The 19,928-nt window shown below is 44.4% G+C and overlaps 1 long non-coding RNA gene across 3 annotated transcripts; it reads right to left on the reverse strand.

The window, feature by feature from the left end:
• Window positions 1-666: 666 nt before the first annotated feature.
• On the reverse strand, window positions 667-19,729 carry LOC111542763. 3 transcript variants are annotated; one of them, XR_002731661.1, is made up of 4 exons: window positions 19,684-19,729; window positions 18,102-18,522; window positions 1,622-2,587; window positions 667-1,530 (listed from the first exon to the last, which is right to left on the reverse strand). It is a non-coding gene; the product is annotated as an uncharacterized LOC111542763 (long non-coding RNA). The 3 variants fall into 3 exon arrangements; XR_002731667.1 differs by lacking the exon at window positions 667-1,530 and adding an exon at window positions 8,776-9,040 and having other exon boundaries at window positions 2,257-2,587; window positions 18,102-18,203; window positions 19,684-19,716; XR_002731664.1 differs by lacking the exon at window positions 667-1,530 and having other exon boundaries at window positions 2,257-2,587; window positions 18,102-18,203; window positions 19,684-19,715.
• Window positions 19,730-19,928: the final 199 nt, after the last annotated feature.

Genomic DNA, 19,928 nt, shown 5'->3' on the forward strand with positions numbered 1-19,928 from the left:
CTGAGGTAGGAATAGAAGGGAACTTGAGGATGTTCAGAAGAGACTTCAAATGCTAGATTTTTAATACATAGAGCAGCAATCTGCTGTATATATTATACTTCCAAAGCATTCTTAGATCTTCTCATTCTCTTTCTCATCATCCACCCCAGCCTGATGTGCACAGGTCTCTCCATTTCCGTAAACACACTCCTCTCCATGGGAATAAATTTATTTCTCCCTTGAACGTGGACCCCGTGTGTTTGATTTGCCTGGAAAGGTGCGGAAACCACCCAGACATAGAGCTAATGGGATGTGACAGAACTCACAGCTTCTCCAGGCCTGGAAGGAAGAATGTTGACAAAGGGGAGCTTAATGAGCTTCCACCCACATTTCAATTATCCTAACAAGCTGCCAGAGGAATCCCTGTTTGCCGTACTGCATTCTGGAAAGTTTTGACAAGCCCAGGAGGAATCTATCAGGCTGAAGCTGAGGGTGCCTAAGGGAAAGAATAACAGTCTTCCTCTGGAAGGGATGTGCATGGATGACAAGGCCAAGCCAGCAGTCAGCTTTGTCACCTGATATTTGAGAGGATCCTCTGCTCAAAAAACACTCCCTCCTTAGCTACCCAGTACAATGCATCGGTTACCATAATGCTGCATAAAACCAACCACAAAGCCCCAGTAGTACACGGTAACAATTGACTATTTTCACTCACAAGTCAGTGGGTCAGTTGGGCAGCTCTGATCATCTGAGCTGAGCTTGGTGGGGTTTGCACATGTCTCTGTGGTCAGGCTAAGTGGCTCTGCCAATCTTGGTGAGGCTGTCTCACATATCTGGGACAACTGAGCTAATTCTGCTCTTATTCACGTGGTCTGTCATTCTACCCACGGGTTTATTCACAGGACAGCAGAAGAACTTCAAGAGACAGGCCCAAATCATGCAGGGTCTCTTGTTCCCAGGCTCGGAAAAGGTATAATGTTCCTTCTGCCACATTCTGTTGGTCAAAGCAATCACAAGACTAGCCCAAATCCGAGGATTGGGAAATAGACTTCAACCCTTGATGAGAGGGGCTAACAAGTCATGGCAAAGAGTGTGGATCCAGAGACACCACTGATGAGGTCCATCAGTGCAGTAAACCTCCCACAACAACGTAAAAGTAACAAAGCACCATGGATTGAACGGCAGCTGTATGCATATAACAGGATGCTAAAACGGAACGTTTGGGTCTTGGTTTCAGCTGAGGCTCCACGGGCCAAAAACAAAAGGAAATGTTCAAATACCTGACATTTCTAACCTTGCAAAGGTTCTAAATGGAAATAGTTTTCTGACTCTTGGTCCAACGGCCATCCCTGAAAAGGCTGAAGTTGGAAACTGGGGAGAGGATTTTTCTGGAGAAAGTAGTCCAGTATGAAGTTAGTCTCAGTCCCCTTGGAAGAGGAGAGAGGCAATGACTTCTGACCACAGCCTTGCCTGGTGAGAGGAACTTACAGGAAATATCTCTAGTGTGCTGTGAATTCCCTAAGTCTGTGGAGACTGGCATCTGATTGAGACCTGCAAAATGTATAGATTAGTCAGACCACGGCTGGAGACTATCGAGATCTCAGGATGAGGATTGAGGATGGCACTAAAAAGCAGGACTTACCCTGATCCAGGTGCCAAGGATGCATGAGCTTCCCAGGAGTCAAGCAGATGTGCAGAAACTGGAATGGAGGTGTCTTAGAAGCATCCTACCTAAAAGGAGTAGAAAGAGGTACTGACAGCTACCACCTGGCATGGGATCTGGGAAAGAGGCACTACAAGAGCGGAACTGAAGAATCCCCACCTGAACACAGTTCTCAGGTGAACAATTGGGGGACTGTGCAGCGTGGACACCACTAACGGGGACCTCAAAGAATCCACAATACACCTCAAAGAATTGACTCAGCTTTGATCACTTGCCAAACCTGAAGGAACTTTAAATACCTGCCAGGCAGAGAGCACCAATGCCAAACTGTGACACTACTGGTCAAGAAAGCTCTTATCTGCCCTCACCTCTCCTCCCTCTGCTCCCTTGGGCCTTTGGCTAGCAATCAGAATAAAGGGGAGGACCCAGGGAAGCCAATGACAACCCCCTTCCCCAACATCTGAGCTGACAGAGGGGTGGCCAGGGCTACTGCTAACCCACACTGATACTACTTCTTTGTTTGAACTAGAAAAAAAAGTACCCATGCCAAGAACTTTACCTCCATTTATCTGAAGTTTGTCATTATATAATCTATTTGTTGTCTATTACTGCATAACATATTTCCCCAAAACTTGGTAGTTTAAAACATTTATTATCTGACAGTTTCTGTGGGTCAGGAATCCAGGCACAGCTGAGCTGAGTCCACTGGCTCAGGATCTCTCACCAGGTTACAATCAAGGTATTGTCAGGGCTGCAGTCTCAGCTGAAGGTTTGAATGGGGGAATAATCCTCTTCCAAGCTCATGCAAGTGGTTGTTGGAAAGATTCAATCACTCTAGGGCTGTTGGCCAGTGGTCATGCTCCCAGTTCCTTAACATGTGGGTCTTTCCACAGAGTAATTCACAACAAGGCAGCTTGTTTCTTCAGAATAAGCAAGAGAGAAAAGCTGGAGAGAGGTAGTGACAGACCAAAGATAGTCTTTTATAATCTAATATTGGAAGTGACATTCCATCATTTTTACTGTATTCTATTCATCAGAACAAAATCACTAGGTCCAGCCCCAAGGGGGCGTGATTACGCAGGATGTGAATACCAGGAGTAGAAGATAATTAGGGGGTTATCACAGAAGTTTATCTACCACTATAATAAAATATACTGATTTTATTAAAACAACAGACCACTGCCATCGGCCAAAGAATTATTACAATAAATACATAGATTGACAATGTATATGACATAAATAATACCCACTAGACTTATGTACTATACAACATGTGAATTATATAAGATTGTTTAGCAAAGATGCTTTAAATCTTTTTCAAACTTTTATTGTACACATTTTCAAGCATTTGTAAAAGTAGGGGATAGGATAACAAAAAATAATAAGATAAACATGATCGTTCTTTTTTCACCTATACCCCAACCCTTTACCCCCAAACCACTAGTTTTTGAAAAGCAAATCTCAGACACATTACTTCATCTTTAGTAATTCAGTGTAAATATCCACATATCATATGTACCATTATTCAATTAAGTACACCTTAATTTCATCTACTATTCAGTTACTGTTCAAATTTCTCCAATTATTTCAGAAATGTCTTTTTTAAAAAAAAGTTGGTTTGCTTGAAAGAAGGTTTAACTTTAAATGAAACTCAGAGTTTTAACCATTACTTAAGAGCAGGCATTTTAATTACTGACACAGAACTATTCTGTGAGAAAAATGACTTCAGCACATTTTATTATCCAGGAATAGCCAGCAAAGTGATGGGGGCTGCTCAAAATTTTACCCATGGGCAGAGAAGGCTTCAGCTCACCAAGGCCTTGCCAATGGACAGTGGAGAAAACAGTGAGGGTGTCTTCTCACACTCTACAGAATCCCGCTTATTCGCCAGGTGAGTGGCACACAGGCTATCTCTAAGCCTTACTACAGTACTTCGGGTGGATGTTATAATCCTCATTTTAACAGATGAAAAAGTTAAACACAGGAGAATTAACTCACCTAAAGTCATATAGCTGTTATTAGGTATAGCCCATATTCCAACTCAGGTCTGTCTGACCTCCCCAAGGGGCTCTGGAAGTCACCTACCAAGTAACACTGTCATAGTCTCAGGGCGTTAAGACACTGTGAAAGCCTTTTACAGTTGTGACATATGTTAGCAGAATCAAACCACGTCTTCTATTCATTTTTGTTTCCTTGGACTTGACGCAGAACTGGGCACACAGTACGTGCCGAATAAATATAAAGCCTTGAAGCCACCATAGCACAGAACCTTATTCAAAGAAACCTCCATTCTGGCAGCCAGATAGTCAGTCTGAAAAGCAATTTCTGCCCGCTGCCCCATCTACCATCAGCTTTATCTCAACTTGTTTTCTTGACAATAGCGGCAGGGGTAGAATCAGCTGCAGAGGTTGGGAGCAAGATAGATTCAGGCCCACATTATAGGAACTCACCCGAGAATATTCAATTTCATTGAAACTAGAAACTAGATACTGAGAAGAGTCTGGTGGAGAAGTTCACAGCATTGTTACTTTTGATGGGACAGCTTTGGCCAATAAACTGGATTCTTTCATTCCATGAATCCCTCTCAAAAGCCATTACCTGTGTCTGAAACTGTCCGTACTCCCCACCCATGTCTCTTTGCCTGACAAACTCCTAATCCTTCAGAGCTCAACAGAAATCTCATTTGCTCAGCCAAGGCTTCTCTGCCTTCCTGGATGAAGTTCCATCCTTCTCATATGTGTACTTATCATGTATTCAGTCCTGTTTCCCCTGGAACGACATGCCAGACAAGGAAAAGATTGCCTCTGTCTTGTACCTGGAACATAGTAGGCATTCAATAAATATTTGTTGACCAATTGATTTTTTTTTTTTAACTAGTTTAAAACTGCAATTACAGCCAGGTGTGGTGGCTCACGCCTATAATCCCAGCACTTTGGGAGGCTGAGGTGGGTGGGTCATGACACCAGGATTTCAAGACCAGCCTGACCAACATGGTGAAACCTTGTCTCTACTAAAAATACAAAAATTAGCTGGCCATGGTGGTGCGTGCCTGTAATCTCAGCTACTCAGGAGGCTAAGGTAGGAGAATCACTTGAACCCGGGAGGCGGAAGATGCAGTGAGCCGAGATTGCACCACTGCACTCCAGCCTGGGTGACAGAACAAGATTCCATCTAAAAAAAAAAAAAAAAAAAAAAAAAAAAAAAAAAACTGCAATTGCTGAAGTCTCTTAAAAAATATCACAGAGCACAGAGGCATTCCATTCATACAATAGAGCAAAGCTTGAAATGCACTTCCTTCTCATTGTGTTCCCCACAAAACGCTCCACTACATTCTTCTCTTCTCTTTTATAAACTCCCTAAAATCTCCAAATCTAGCTGTGTCCCCTGGCTTGTGTTCCCTAGTCTTCTCTTCCCATGCAGCAGTTTCTCCTATGAATCAAGTGAGCCTTTCTATCTCTTTTGAGTTTTCACATTTATCCATTATCCAGATTCTAGAAAGCAAAGAAAGCCTTGAAACTGACTCAATAATCTTCCCTCCTTGGAAAGTGAGACAGGACCGTAAACTCCTAAAGGCATGGATTTATGCCCATTTTTGTTCCCTGCTGTGTTCTCAGTCTTTAACTGATGCTCAGCCAAGATTTACTAGTCGAACAATATAGTTCTCTTAAGCTTATCATATATTTTTGTTGTTGATGATGAATAAACAACAAGAGGTGTTGCCGGAGTGAAAGGAGGAAAGGAAAAGTTTAATAAGGAATAGATTCTCTATTTGGAGGTCTAAGATGGGAAGTCTGCCTGAAGAACCATACCAAGTGGAACACAGCCCCTGGTCATTCTCAGACTAGACCAGCCTCTGTGTGCTGCTGAATCAGCAGAAAACAGCATGGGGGACAAGAGTGAGGTATAGCTCGGCAGCGTGGCAGCAATTTGGCTGACAATTTCCTTCTATCTTTCTGCATAATTGAATTAGCATCCATGGAGACTGTCTCCCAGACATCGGCAAATGCAATACTGTGGAGCAGGCACCACAATTCATCTGGCATTATGAGGCACTGAATTGCCATCCAACCCCGTACCTCTCCTTGTTGCTTTGTGTGTGCTCATTAGAGAAAATTAGGTAGATGCGACAAGCCTGGGAACAATTAAAATCTTCCCACTTAGCCAATTCCCAGCACTGGTGTCCAAGTTCTCCTGATATGCACTCGGCTTGCTCAGCTAGTATGCGCAACTTCCTGGATGTGCTTTCAAATTTTAAGCAATGGATAAAAATTCATTTTGCTCCAGCTGAGGATAGGAATTGTTAGGGCACAGATGGACAGCCATGATACGAACCAACCAGAACATCATCCATAGTGGATAGCATCAAGACCAGGAGTCCTGGAACTCAGTCCAACTAGGAAGAGCATTTGTCAAGACAAGGCTAGGGCAGTGGAGCTGGGTGGTGAGTCAAAGTCAAGGGCCAGGGAGACAGCATCCAGCGTTACATCCAGAGGGCTAACAGAAACTAGATGTTGGGGGTGTTAAAAGCAGGATGCGGCAGAGAGTGAGGAATAGCATTGAGCACATGATTCAGAACCAAGGTTCTGAACATCAAGAAAGTGCTAGATTAAACAGAGGCTATGGGTGGCCAGTTAAAGAATTGTATTCTGCTGACTGGAATGGCTTACAACTGCCGGGGAGCAGAGTGGTGTGAGGAAAAGAGTTTATTTGTGGAGTCATATGGATCTTCTGCTTCCTCAGTGGAGAAAGAAAGAAACCCATCTTGCAAAGTTAGGAAAGGATTAGAGATGTGCTAGGAATAAAGGTATTATCTGAATAACAAGGCTTTGTCTTAGTTTGAGTTCCACCAGAAAGGGATTGTATTCATCCATTCTCACACTGCTATGAAGAAATACCCAAGACTGGGTAATTTATAAAGGAAAGAGGTTTAATTGACTCACAGTTCCTCATGACTGGAAAGGCCTCAGGGAAATTACAATCACGGCGGAAGATGAAACAGGCATGTCTTACATGGCAGCAGGTAAGAGAAGTGAGTGCTGAGCAAAGGGGGAAGCCCCTTACAAAACCATCAGATCTTGTGAGAACTCGCCCACTATTATGAGAACAGTATGAGGGTAACCACCTCCATGACGCAATTACCTCCCACCAGTTCCCTCCTATATGGGAACTATAATTCAAGATGAGATTTGGGTGAGGACCCAGCCTGAACATATCAGGGACCCTGAGATCAGGATGTAAGTACAAGTACTTTATTTGGGAAGTGATGGGAGGGGAATGGGATGTATTAGTCTGTTTTCACGCTCTGATAAAGACATACCCGAGACTGGGAAGAAAAATAGGTTTAATGAAATCATAGTTCCACGTGGCTGGGGAGGCCTCACAATCATGGCAGAAGGCCAAAGGCACTTCTTACATGGTGGCAGCAAGAGAAAATGAGGCAGAACTGAAAGCAGAAACCCCTTATAAAACCATCAGATCTCATGAGCCTTATCCCCTACCATGAGAACAGTATGGAGGAAACTGTCCCCGTGATTCAATTATCTCCCACCGGGTCTGTCCCACAACACATGGGAATTTTGAGAGTACAATTCAAGATGAGATCTGGGTCGGGACACAGAGCCAAACCATACCATGGGGGAAAAAAGTCAGAGAAGAGAAAAAAACAATAAAAGGTTTTTAAAATCAAGTCAAATACCATTTTGATGGGCATCAAAAATAACTTCCTAGGAACTCTGAAAAGCATGCAGAATACATCCCTCAATGTTCTTCCAACTCAGCATGAGGGATCTGGGAGCTTTATATACCAACTCCCATCAGTCATTGGCTGATGGCTTTTCCCGGAGGATGTTAATTCCCTGGCACTTCTGGTCTCCTTGGGAATGGGCAGACTGGTCTTCCTCATCTTCAGAGAAAGCCCCCAAGCACAGAGATAGCAATACTGAGAGATGACAGTTGGCCTTTCAGGGTTGCTATGATCAATTCTGATGGGGCACTGACCACTTCTACTGCCAGTTTTGGGAGAGAACATGGCACAGAACTCCATCAATTCTATCTAAAATATCTCCCTTCCAATGTTCTCCCCTCTCCACGCTTCAACATGGACTCTCTTATGCTCTCAAATTCGAGGAAAGGCTAAAGGGACATGAAACAAGTTCTGGCCACCTCCTTTGCTGGTCATGTTGAGAGTCTTGGACCTCTCTTTGGAGCATTGGATGAGTTGGCATTTACTGTTTTGTTCTTGACTTTCTTAGAGCAGGGATCCCCAAGCCCTAGGCCACAGCCTGTTAGGAACAGGGACACACAGCAGGAGGTGGGCAGGCGGAGAGCGAGCAAAGCTTCATCTATATTTACAGCTGCTCCACATCCCTCTCATCACTGCCTGAGCGCTGCCTCTTGTCAGCTTAGCGCAGCATTCGATTCTCATAGGCACACAACCCCTATTGTGAACTGCGCATGTGAGGGACCTAGGTTGAGCGCTCCTGATGAGAATCCAGTGCCGGATGATCTGTCACTGTCTCCCATCACCCCCAGATCAGACCATCTAGTTGTAGGAAAACAAACTCAGGGCTCCCACGGGCGCTACATTATGGTGAGTCATATAATTGTTTCATTATATATTAAAATGTAATGATAGAAATAAAGTGCACGATAAATGTCATATGCTTGAATCATCCCAAAACCATCCCCCGACCCGGTCTGTGGAAAAATTGTCTTCCACAAAGCCAGTCCCTCGTGCCAAAATGTTTGGAGATGGCTGTCTTACAGGACTCAGTCCAAACTGAGACAATGTGTCCCATTTGAACACCAGCAGAAGTGGTCAGTGCCCCATCAGGATTTGCCATATCAGTGCAGAAAGGCCAACTGTCATCTCTCGGGGGACAGCAGGGGCGCACTCCTCCCACCTGAAGCCTGATGAAAGGGACTTTGCAGAGAGGCCTTGGAGAGCTTGATTTCTGTCCCCTGATGATTGGGGAACCCTGTGGACTGGAGTCTGACTTGCACCTGAGAAATCCAAGGGGCCCAGGGATAGCTGAAGCGGGCTTCAATCTAGGAAGCAGCTGCACTTCCACCAAAGGCCAGTGTTTTCTGTGGGGGGCAGGGGATAGAGAGAGAGTGTGTACAAGCAAGCTGACATAGGGATATTTGAAAGATGTTTTGCCTGATCTTCTCAGGCATGATGAGCCTCTGTGAAGGGGATGTCATGCATGACTGGACAGTTGGAATGTGAAGCTCGTGCAGCTCTAGTGCGGAGAACTACAGGTAAGAGACGTGCATACAGGATCCCTGAGATGGACGTGTCCTCAGTGCACTGAACAAACGTTCTCGCTCAAGAGTGTTGCAGACATCCAGCCATGTTCCGCTCTTAGGATGTACATGTCCATGCGGGCTTACAGAAACCTAGAGAAAGGGAAAGACTGTTTCTAATTTGCACAAGACAGCATCCATTTGCCAAGCTGAGCATACATGAGGCTGTGTCTGATCCCTTTTTTTCTAATCCCTACAAAGATCTTGTGTTTCGAAGCCAGTGGAGACAGAGTTCAAAGTTCACACGAACTCACCATGAGAGAGTGGCATCCTGTAGGACCCAGCTCACAGCAGCAGTCCCAGTTAAGCCAGACCTTTTTCTACCCCTTGTCTCTTCCCACTGTGCCCTCACCAACCTTAAGGGGGCAAGGGCAGCCTGGCTGGGGAAGAGATGGGAGGGCAAAATTACCACTCTCTTAGAGAAAACTCACGAAGCTGACGGTACCCATTTCCCACTGCAGCTTCTGCCTGCAGCAAGTCTGAGCAAATGAAGTCAGAGGCGTGACCCTGCACTGGACTGGACACATTAATCACTGAACTAAAGTGGTGTGGGGGACCACAGATGCCAATGACATTTTTATTACCTACAAATAACAAATTTGTAGCAAAGGGGCCTGGCTGACGTTCATTCAGAGGCAGAGGGGACTGGTCCTGAGATTACACAATAGGGGAGGGGGCAACAAAAGTAGCTTTATGATTGTATCCTACAGCCCTGCTCTTTCAATATACGGGCTATTTAGAGATAGCGTCCAATAGGCATTGTGTATGGAAAGCCTCCAAAAGGCACTCACTAAGTGGTTGCTCTTGTTATTATGAGCTGCTTGTGCAGGTGAAGGTTAAACCAGACTTTCAGAGCTAAATGCCAAGAGGGTTGTTCTTGGTTATCAGCCCTGGGCTAGACAGGCCAGGAGGAGGAAATGAGTGGCTGGGAGCAAGGTCTACAAACCAGAGTGGAGCATGAGGGGCCCTTCACACCGCCACTGCTGGGTCGTCAGCCACAGGAAAACTGCATATGTTGTGATCATGATGCTGGCTCCTGGAAGAGCATCTTTCTTGTCCCTGTTGGACAGCAGTTCGAGGCAGAGATTTGCTCATTTGTCTTTCTGAAGCTAAACATCAGGATGGGTTGGGGAGGGAAGTTGGGGTGAGAGTCAAGACTGTCTGCCGCCTGCACCAGCATCATAATGCAAAGAGGACTGCTCGCCCAGAGCTCAGGTCCCAGGCACAGTACAGACACAGGTAGAACTTCTGTTCCTCCGGGGTTTAGGGAAAGTGCCCTGGGACGCCTCATGCAGATGCCAAAAAAATAAAGTCAGAACTAAAACGAAGGGATATCCACACACAAACCTATGCATTCACTGGTTTCTTTCTTTACCCAAGGGCGATGGAGATGAGCTGTTTTATTTATACCTGATACACACTTCAATAGGGAACTCTTTAGCTGAGCTAGCTCCTTTTTCTGTAAAACACAGAGCTCCTTGAGGGCAGAGACTGTGTCTCAACTCATCTTTGACTCCCTAGGTCCTAACCCAAGGCCTGGGTAATATAACAGATGGTGAGTGGGCTTTAAACTCATACAAATTAGGGTTTGAATTGCAACTCTGTCACTTACTAGCTGTGTGACCTCAGGCAGGTCACCTCACCTCTCTGAAGTTCAATTTCCTCATCTGAAACACAGAAATAAAAATATCTACCTTCAAGTTTTGGAGAAGCAGAACTAAATTTAAATTTAATATGTTGATTATGGTAACTGGCCCCCAGAAAAATAGTAATTATCACCATCATCATCATCACCATTATTTTCCTTTAACATCCTCTCAGTTCCTCAGTTATGTTCAGATGGCTCTGGTTCTCTTACAGAATTTACTGCAAACATTGCCAGATCATTTATACACTGAAGACATCTCCCAATTTTGGCACGAATCCTTAGTTACACAGTCTGTAAACACAGTCAGAGCTAAAAATACCTTTTCATTATCGGATAAGAAGATTCCTTTCTTGTCCTTTCTGCTGTCTCCTCATGCTCTAGCTCTGCCCCCAGTGGGTCTTGAGAAAAGTAATCTTGTGTGACATGTGAGCTTTATATCTAAAATCAAATTTGGCATCCCAGTTCCCAATAGGGCAAGTGTAGCATTTTCACACATTTCTAAAACGTCAAAGAGAATAGCTGCCCCTTTTGTTTCATGCCAGTTTCCTCCAAATCGGTTTTCTACTCATTAATTTATCTGAGATTCAGTTGCTCAATCTGTAAAATGGATCCGTAAAGTGATCTAAAAACACTGTCTTCACACGTAGGAATGCTCTGAGATGGATGAGTGGCCAGAGAACTCAGCTTACTTATGTGGCCACTTTCATCAATCTCCACTGTCCCAGTGAAGGAAATCAGTGGGTCTGTCCTTCCCAGCTGCTGGTCAACATTATGTCCAGGCTGAGCTTGATCAGATTTGCTCTGCTGAGCAGAAGGAAGCGACTCTGTGACACTTTTCATGAATTCTGATCAAATGCCCCACCCAGGGCAGCTATGAAGTCCTGCTGTGTTTTTCCTGTTTAACCCTTTTGGAACTCTGTAAGTTACAGAAGACATAGGAGAGAGGAGAGTGTTTTGCGGGGAATGGAGGGACCCGTCGCAGGGCTTGTGAGTGGCTGTGGTTAGAGACAAGGCTGAAAGGAAGCAAGACTGGACGGTGAGGGTGAAGAAACTGCAAGTAGAGGTGTCTAAATATCACGCCTTAGGCATCAGGACTAGGGCAGGAATCAGAACAGAAAAGAGTATCTTTCTCTTTTCTGACTCCATCAAGTCACCACACATGGAAAACTGGATTTCTTGTGTGGAAAGTCCCCAAAAAAGGAAAAAAGAGAGGTGAGCAGGAACAACCATTGCAGATATCACTCACTGAGTACTGTGCTAGGCGCCTTACATAGAGTCTATATTTAATCCTCCCGATAACCCAAGAGGTTGGTAGTATCCTTATGCTTTTCATGCCAAGATGGTAACTGAGACCCAGAGAAGTGCCTTCCTCGACATTCCCCAGCTCGCTCTATCTGCCAGGCCTTTAATATTTCCATCATTCATTCAATCTTCAACCATCATCGACTGAGTGTTAGACTCTGTGCCAGGCACTAGAAGGGTTCCAATCAGGTAAGCAGAGAGAAGAGAGGAAAAGAATTTCAGACAAAGGATCAAGGGGTGAAGACAGCACAAAGCCAGAACGCAGGAGAGTTTTGGAATTCAGAGCGTGCTTAGAATGCCAGGGAAGCAAGTGGGTCAGGCCCCCCTAGGAGGTTCCTCAGGGAGATCATCCCTATAGTCCCACCTCCTCCCCAGTTCCCCAGTTCCAGTGTCACTGCAACAAGAGAAGCCTGTGGGGTTAAGGAGCAAGTTTTGTTTTTTTCCAAAGTCCCAGGAACAATGGGGCCAGCCACCCATGCCCAAGTCAATCAGAAACAGAGCCACAGTCCCTGGAAGGAACAGGTGTCACCTAATCCCACCAGGAAGATATGTCTCCCTAAATCATGGTTTTCCAGAAACAGCCAGTAACACTTACCAAGCAATTTACCTTATCCAGAGCTCTTATAGGGATTTCACATACATGAGCCCTTTTAACCCTCACTCTATGAGGTAAATAGGTTAATGATCCCCCATTTCACAGATGAGCTAAATGAGGTCTGGGATTTGGAAGTGGCATAGTCAAGATTCAAATCCAGATTTATCAAACTCCGAAGGCTTTTTCTGAACCCTTGTGCTACGCCATCCCTCCCACCATCTTGCAACTGTGAGCTCACGCCACTTCTCTGTGGACACGGGTTGGCCTACTCCTAAGAGGGCTATCGCAGGAAAAGCAGCATGGTAGCTCTGCCCCTTATGAGCTAGGTGACCTTGGGCAAGTGACTTCATCTCCCGGAGCCTCAGTCTCCTCATCTGTGCAATAGGAACTATATCCTAGAGTTCTTGGGGGCACTTTACACAGGACTTTGTGCATAGGAAATGTGCACACTGGAGATGATCCATCCCTCTTAGGAGTCTCCTACGCCATCCTCACTGTTCCATTGGCAAAACAAAGCCGAGCAGACCCTGGAATGGTGAAGAAAAGGCCACAGCTATCTGCAACAACCAGTCACTGAGACCTAGCAGCCAAGATAGGATTTTGCTCATCCTTTTTTTCCCAGAAGGCTGGTCACATGACGATAGGTATTCAATAAATATTTCTTCTGAAAACATACACACACACATGTATACATAGAAACACACACATAGCAGAAAGGAAATACATCAGCATGTTCTCCCTGGTTATCTCCAAGCTGTGGAACTTTATCTTTCTGTTTGTTTATCTGAATTTTCTGACTTTTCTATGTTGAGCATGTATTATTTGTGGCACTGAGATCTTGAAAGACACACATCTCACTCTAGATTACCTCTGGGAAATAAAAATGGGAAAAACTAATTAATTAGGAGGGCTTTTTTAAAGTTTTGTGTTCATTCTTCATTTTTGTGTTACTTTTGAAATTTTTTACACTTTCTTTTTAGTTCAAATTTATTTTCTTCTTTTTCCATTCCACCAAAAAGTCTTCCTCTGGATGGAATATTCACCAATACCCTCTCCCCAGCTCCAAAAGATTACGAGGAAGTGAGCGTCATTCCAGATACGATGGTGGAGTCCAGCTAATCTTTTCCTGTGTCTTTGGGAATTTGCTTGCCGTTTGACCCAGACGCTCTACACATGCTCACAAAAACCTTCTGCCAAACTTCACTAGCCATTTGGGCTGCTGTGGTGCTATTCTGAGTACCTTATCTTCTGGCATTAATTTAAAGCAACATTGTCTCACCTCTGTAGGCATGCTCTCATGAGTTAGAGGCTTAAAAAACGGACTGCAATGGATTTTGTCAAAAATTGCCGAAAATCAAAATGTCTGGTTTCATCTCCTATCTCATTTCCAAATCATTAGTAGCAACTGCCTGTAGCACTTAGTAGGAAAGACCCTGAGACCATTCCCAGGTAGAGCAAAAACAATCAAACCGAAAGAAGTTAAAAACACCGGCCAGGCACAGTGGCTCACCTGTAATCCCAGCACTCTGGGAGGCCGAGGCAGGCAGATCACTTAAGGTCAGGAGTTTGAGACCAGCCTGGCCAACATGGTGAAATCCCGTCTTTACTAAAAATACAAAAATTAGCCAGGCATGGTGGCTGGTGCCTGTAATCCCAGCTACTCGGGAGGCTGAGGCAGAAGAAACGCTTGAATCGGGAGGCAAAGTTTGCAGTGAGCCAAGATGGCGCCACTGCACTCCAGCCTGGGGGACAGAGCGAGACTCCATCTCAAAAACAAACAAACAAACAAACATACGCCATAGCCTTTATGAATTAATGTTTTCTGCTAATGGATTACTGATGTCCGCCATGGCATGAAATCAAGGGCTACTGGCATATCTGATATCCCAAATCTAATGAAACACATCCTCCTTTCTCCAAAGAAGCAAACTGGTGGGACTCCCATGTGGCACAGTGTGGCAATCACACAGTTATTATTTGTGGAGTGCCACTTTGATATTTTTATTTTATTTTATTTTATTTTATTTTATTTTATTTTATTTGAGACAGAGTCTTGCTGGGTCATCCCAGGCTGGAGTGCTGTGATGCAATCTCAGCTCACTGCAACCTCTGCCTCCTGGGTTCAAATGATTCTCCTGCCTCAGCCTCCCAAGTAGCTTGGATTACAGGCACCTGCCACCAGGCCCAGTTATTTTATTTTATTTTTTTTTTTTGTATTGGAGTGCCACTTTGAGCAAAGGATTTTCCATACCTAACAAATCTTACAGCAACTTCCCAGTTATCAGGACAGTTTTGATTACAAGCGTCAGATAGCCAACTCACACTAGCTCAAGCAAAAAGGGTGTGTTTTGGCTCATATAACTGAGAGGAGAACTGAGTTAGAGCTTAAAAATCACAGGAAGAGCTTTAGGACTGACATCAGTGGCGGGTTCCAGAAGACTTCCCTTTTTCTTATCTCTGTGTGTATTTGCATGCTGCTCTCTCATTTCCTCTTTACTGTGGTTTGAAGGTGACCCCCAAAGTTCACGTGTTGGAAACTTCCTCTCAAATGCAACCATGTTGGGAGGTGGGCCCTAACAAAAGGTAATTGGGTCATGAGGGCTCTGGCCTCATGAATGGATTAAGGTTGTTATTTCAAGAGTGGCTTTGTTTTTTTGGTTTGTTTGGTTTTTATTGTTTTTGTTTCTTGTGATGGAGTCTCGCTCTGTCGCCAGGCTGGAGTGCAGTGGCGCAACCTCAGCTCGTTGCAACCTCTGCCTCCCGGGTTCAAGCAATTCTCCCGCCTCAGCCTCCCGAGTAGCTGGGACTACCAGTGAGTGCCACCACACCCGGCTAATTTTTGTATTTTTAGTAGAAACAGGGTTTCACCATGTTGGCCAGGCTGGTCTCGATCTCCTGACCTCGTGATCTACCTGCCTTGGCCTCCCAAAGTACTGGGATTACAGGCGTGAGCCACTGCACCTGGCCGAGAGTGGCTTTATTATAGCAAGTTCCAGTCCCTCTTGCTCTTGCACTTAATTACCCATCTTTCATGGGATGACACAGCACAAAGGCCCTCTCCAGATGTAGGCCCCACTACCTTGGACTTCTGAGCCTCCAGAACTGTAAGAAATACGTTTCTTTTCTTTATAAATTACCTGGTGTGTGGTATTGTTATAGCAACACAAAACAGATTAAGATACTCATACTACAAACAGGCCTCTCCCATACGAAGAGGAATATGGTTGCTGTTTTCCCAGACACAGAGTGCTAACTTTTCCCAACATGTGTTTATCAGCCCCAGGGGAAAACTCTGATTGGACTGTTTGGTCGTATGGCCATTCTTTGGGCCAATCAGTGTTGTCAGGTAATTTGGTCAGAATTCAGCTATATTCCCATCTGGCCAAGGGGTCTGTGTCTACCAATAAAAGAAAGGTTTGAGAAGCTTAACAGTCATTTAAAAATCAGGACCACCATGAACAGTTGCACAGATTGCATGCTGCACAAGGGTACCAGCTGAGTGGATAAGGAAGGAATAAAATCCTGCCTGTGCCCTGTTTATGGAGCAAGCCATAAACTCTGGCCCCAGGTACATCTGCTAGAATTGTTCTAATTCATAACATGGTGTCATGCAGGCTGGCATTAGCCCAAGGAAAAAGCAACAGCTACTGCAAGACACTACAGTCCCTAGGAAGTAAATAATGATTATCCCATTTTTAAGATGAGAAAACAGAGCTTACAGAGGCCAAGTGAATCACCCAAGGCTATACAGGAGTCTCTCCTTATTCCCAACGCCCAGCAGATGCCTGAAACCATGGATACTACTGAAACCTATATATATATATATATTTCTTTTTCCTAAGAAACAAATCTATAATAAAGTTTAGTTTATAAATTTGGCACAGTAAGAGATTAACCACAGTAACTAATAATAAAATAAAACAATTATAACAATGTACCGCAATAAGTTATGTGAATATGGTCTATCCCTCTTCTAAATATCTCACTGTAATGTATTCATCTCTGTTCAGACAGCAGTGGACCACAGGTAACTGAAACTGGGAAAAGTGAAACCGCAGATAAGGGGGAATTACTGTACAGCAGGAAACAGTAGAGTCAGGATTCAAACCCAGATTTGTGTAGCTCCAAAGCCTCTGTTTTGCCTATCATAACCCACTCAACAACCTGTAAGAGAAATGGGACCCACCAGGCTCCTAACAGCATGAAGAAGTGAGAGAAGTGGATTCTTGTGCCTCTTCTCTCTGAAAACCCAGTTAACCCCACAGAAACAAACAAGCCACTTAAGAAAGCCAACCCAAGCCCAAGATGAAACACTCCAAAAAAAAAAAAAAAACCTGTGTTTGCAAACAGCTTGAAAGTCATGGTGTTCCACTTAAAAAGGTAATTTCTTGCTTGGAACAGTGATAAATTAGATGCAATCTGTTTTGATTTCTTCATAATTTAGGACACGCTTTAGTGACCAATCTGTACACATGCCAGCATCCTTCTGTCCTGAGGGTGTGCTGGCTTGGTTTGTGTCTCTGTTCATAAAGGAAGTCTAAATCACCCCACAGGAAAGTGGCCTAGAATTTATACCACAGGCATGGAGACGGGCTGAGCAGCCTCTTCCTGGATATTATTATTAATAAGAACACGAATAATTACCACTTACTGGGCTTTTACTGTGTGTCAGGTCTGGTGCTGAAAGCATCCATCACCACAAAACCTTATTGGGATGGGGTTGGGGGGATATTTTTTGTACTCAGCATCTGAATACCCTTCCTCCGTAGGAGGAGAATCCCCCACTGGGCAGTTCTTGGTAGGAGCTGGACCTGTCTCCCTCCACAGGCTCAAAAGAGGCCAGAAATCCATGAGCTCCCCACGATCCTTTCAATATATTTTGTTTCTAAAAAATAGACTGTATTGTTCAGAGCGGTTTTAAATTCACAACAAAATTGAGAGGAAGATACAGATTTCCCATATATCTCCCTCCCGCAACATCCTCCCCCACTGTCAACATCCGCCACCAGCGTGGTCCAGTTGTTACAACCGATGAACCTACATTGACACATCATCACCCAAAGTCCATAATAACATGTGCCCACCAGTACAGTCTCATACAGAGTCGTTTTGCTGCCCTGAAAATCCCACCTACTCATCCCTTCCTCCGTCCTAACACCTGACAACCCCTAATCCTTTTATTGCCCCATCGTTTTGCCTTTTGCAAAATATCACGTCCCTGAAATCATACCATGTGTAGCCTTTTCAGTTGACTTCTTCCTCTTAGCAATGTGCATTTCATTAAATTTCCTCCACATCTTTTCATGGCTTGATGGCTCATTTCTACATTCTATGTTTGCTTACATTAACCAAAGTCTATTTCTGTTGTTGGCATCCAAGCACCCTGCTACAGAAAAAGTGCTGTTATCCCCATTTTACAGATTAAAAACAACAACAACAAAAAAAAAAAAAACCCTGAGACTCAGAGAGACAAGACTAGGTGAAAGAGTAGGAAAGCTACAAAAGGCAGAGGAAAGCTGCAGGAAAGCATGCAGGGGGCACGATGCAGTTGAGAGAAGTGCAGTTTTGTAGTCAGGAACTCGGATATGAGGGCCGGCTTCATCACTTACCCGCCGGGGGGCCTCTGGAAAGTTGCTTAACTTCTCTTCATTTCTTCATCCATAAGGAAATGGGTCTCCATTTCTTCATCCATAAAATTCAGGTTACTGTGCCTGTAACAAGCAATTCTTGAGAGTATTAAAAGAAATCAGGTATAGGCCAGGTGTGGTGGCTCACACCTGTAATCCCAGCACTTTGGGAGGCCAAGGTGGGCAGATCACTTGAGGCCATGAGTTCGAGACCAGACTGGCCAACATGGTGAAAACTTGTCTCTACTAAAAATACAAAAATTAGCTGGGCATGGTAGCAGGTGCCTGTAGTCCCAGCTACTCAGAAGGCTGAGGCAGGAGAATAGCTTGAATCTGGGAGGCGCAGGTTGCAGTGAGCTGAGATCTTGACACTGTACTCCAGCCTGGGAGACAGAGCAAGACCCTGTTTAAAAAAAAAAAAGAAAGAAAGAAAGAAAGAAGAAAAAAAAAGAAAAAGAAAGAAATCATGTATATATTGCACTTAACACAGTGCCTGTCTCAACATGTGTTAGCTGTGGTATCTGTTATTGTTATTATTTGTGTTCATTAACCTAATTCTATCATACCCTGTAAACCAGGACTATCTGACCATCTGGAAGGATTCTGTTTGCTCTATTTTGTCCTCTCCTCAACCCCCAGAGTTGCAGGTGAGGGAAAGGAGAGGATGAGTGACCCTTCTGCCTGGAGATTCTTGACATGAGGTGACATCTGAAACTAGACATTCCGTCTGCTTCTTTCCGTATCTCAGGGGAACCCTAGCACAAGGGAGTGGGGACTCGGCCTGTGCTCATTGATTACACTCATGATGATGGATTTCCTCCCCTTTGGCACTTAATCAACAGCTGCCCAGTGTTTTATCACCATTTCCCAGGGCAGAGCAGGCCACCCCAACCCCTACTCTCGAGGGCCTTTTCTTTCTTACTCCATGTGACCCAGAGCAGAGCCCATTAAAGAACTCACTCATTTCTCCACCCTCCACCCCTTTAATTACAAACAGTGCCGAGAGCTGAACAACACAGAACAAAAGACAGATTTATTTACCCCAGGACATAAACAAGATTATCAGAAACAGGCATTCAGAAGCCCTTAGCTCCTGGGAGAATTTTAATTTGCTGACCCCTGGCTTACAGAAATCTTAGGTCTTTTCACATAATTATAAAACCCCGAGAGTTTTGCCTACTTGAGTTATTTATTGGCACGCATCCCCAACCCGGCTGCTGGCTCTCATTGGCCAATTACACGCATCTCCACTGGGACTTTAAAACAGGCTCTTTTGAGACAATGCAGGAAGGCTGAAAAAAATTCTCTTTTCCTTGGTGAAGTTTTCCTACTGGCGGCTTCCTGGAATGACCGAGGTACACAAACAGGAGGGAGAAGGAGGCATGATGACATTCATTAGAACACTTTGGGTTACAAATCACTTAATCCCACATCGAACTGGCATTAAACCAAAAAGGGACTGTATTGTAACTGAAAAGTCCACCATTAAAGTTACCTTCAGGCACAGCTCAATTCTGGGGCTATAACCATGCCAGTGGGCTCAGTCTCTCTCTATATCTCTCACCTGTTTGCCTCTAGGTCGTTGGCTTCCTTCTCATGGGAAAAATGGTCCCCAGCCCTCCTAAGCTTCCAACCTATCAGCTCCTAGAATTAAGTCTCATTCGCTCAGCTTTGGTCATGTGCCCATAGGGAACCAATCACTGTGGCTGGAGGAGGAAATATGCTGATTGGCTAGACCTGGGTCATATGCCCAATTTTTTTCTTTTTTCGTTTTTTTTTTTTTTTTTTTTTTTTTTTTTTTTTTTTTTT

The sequence above is a fragment of the Piliocolobus tephrosceles genome, chromosome 10 (genome assembly GCF_002776525.5).
Source record: "Piliocolobus tephrosceles isolate RC106 chromosome 10, ASM277652v3, whole genome shotgun sequence".
In the NCBI taxonomy this organism is placed as follows: Eukaryota; Metazoa; Chordata; class Mammalia; order Primates; family Cercopithecidae; genus Piliocolobus; species Piliocolobus tephrosceles.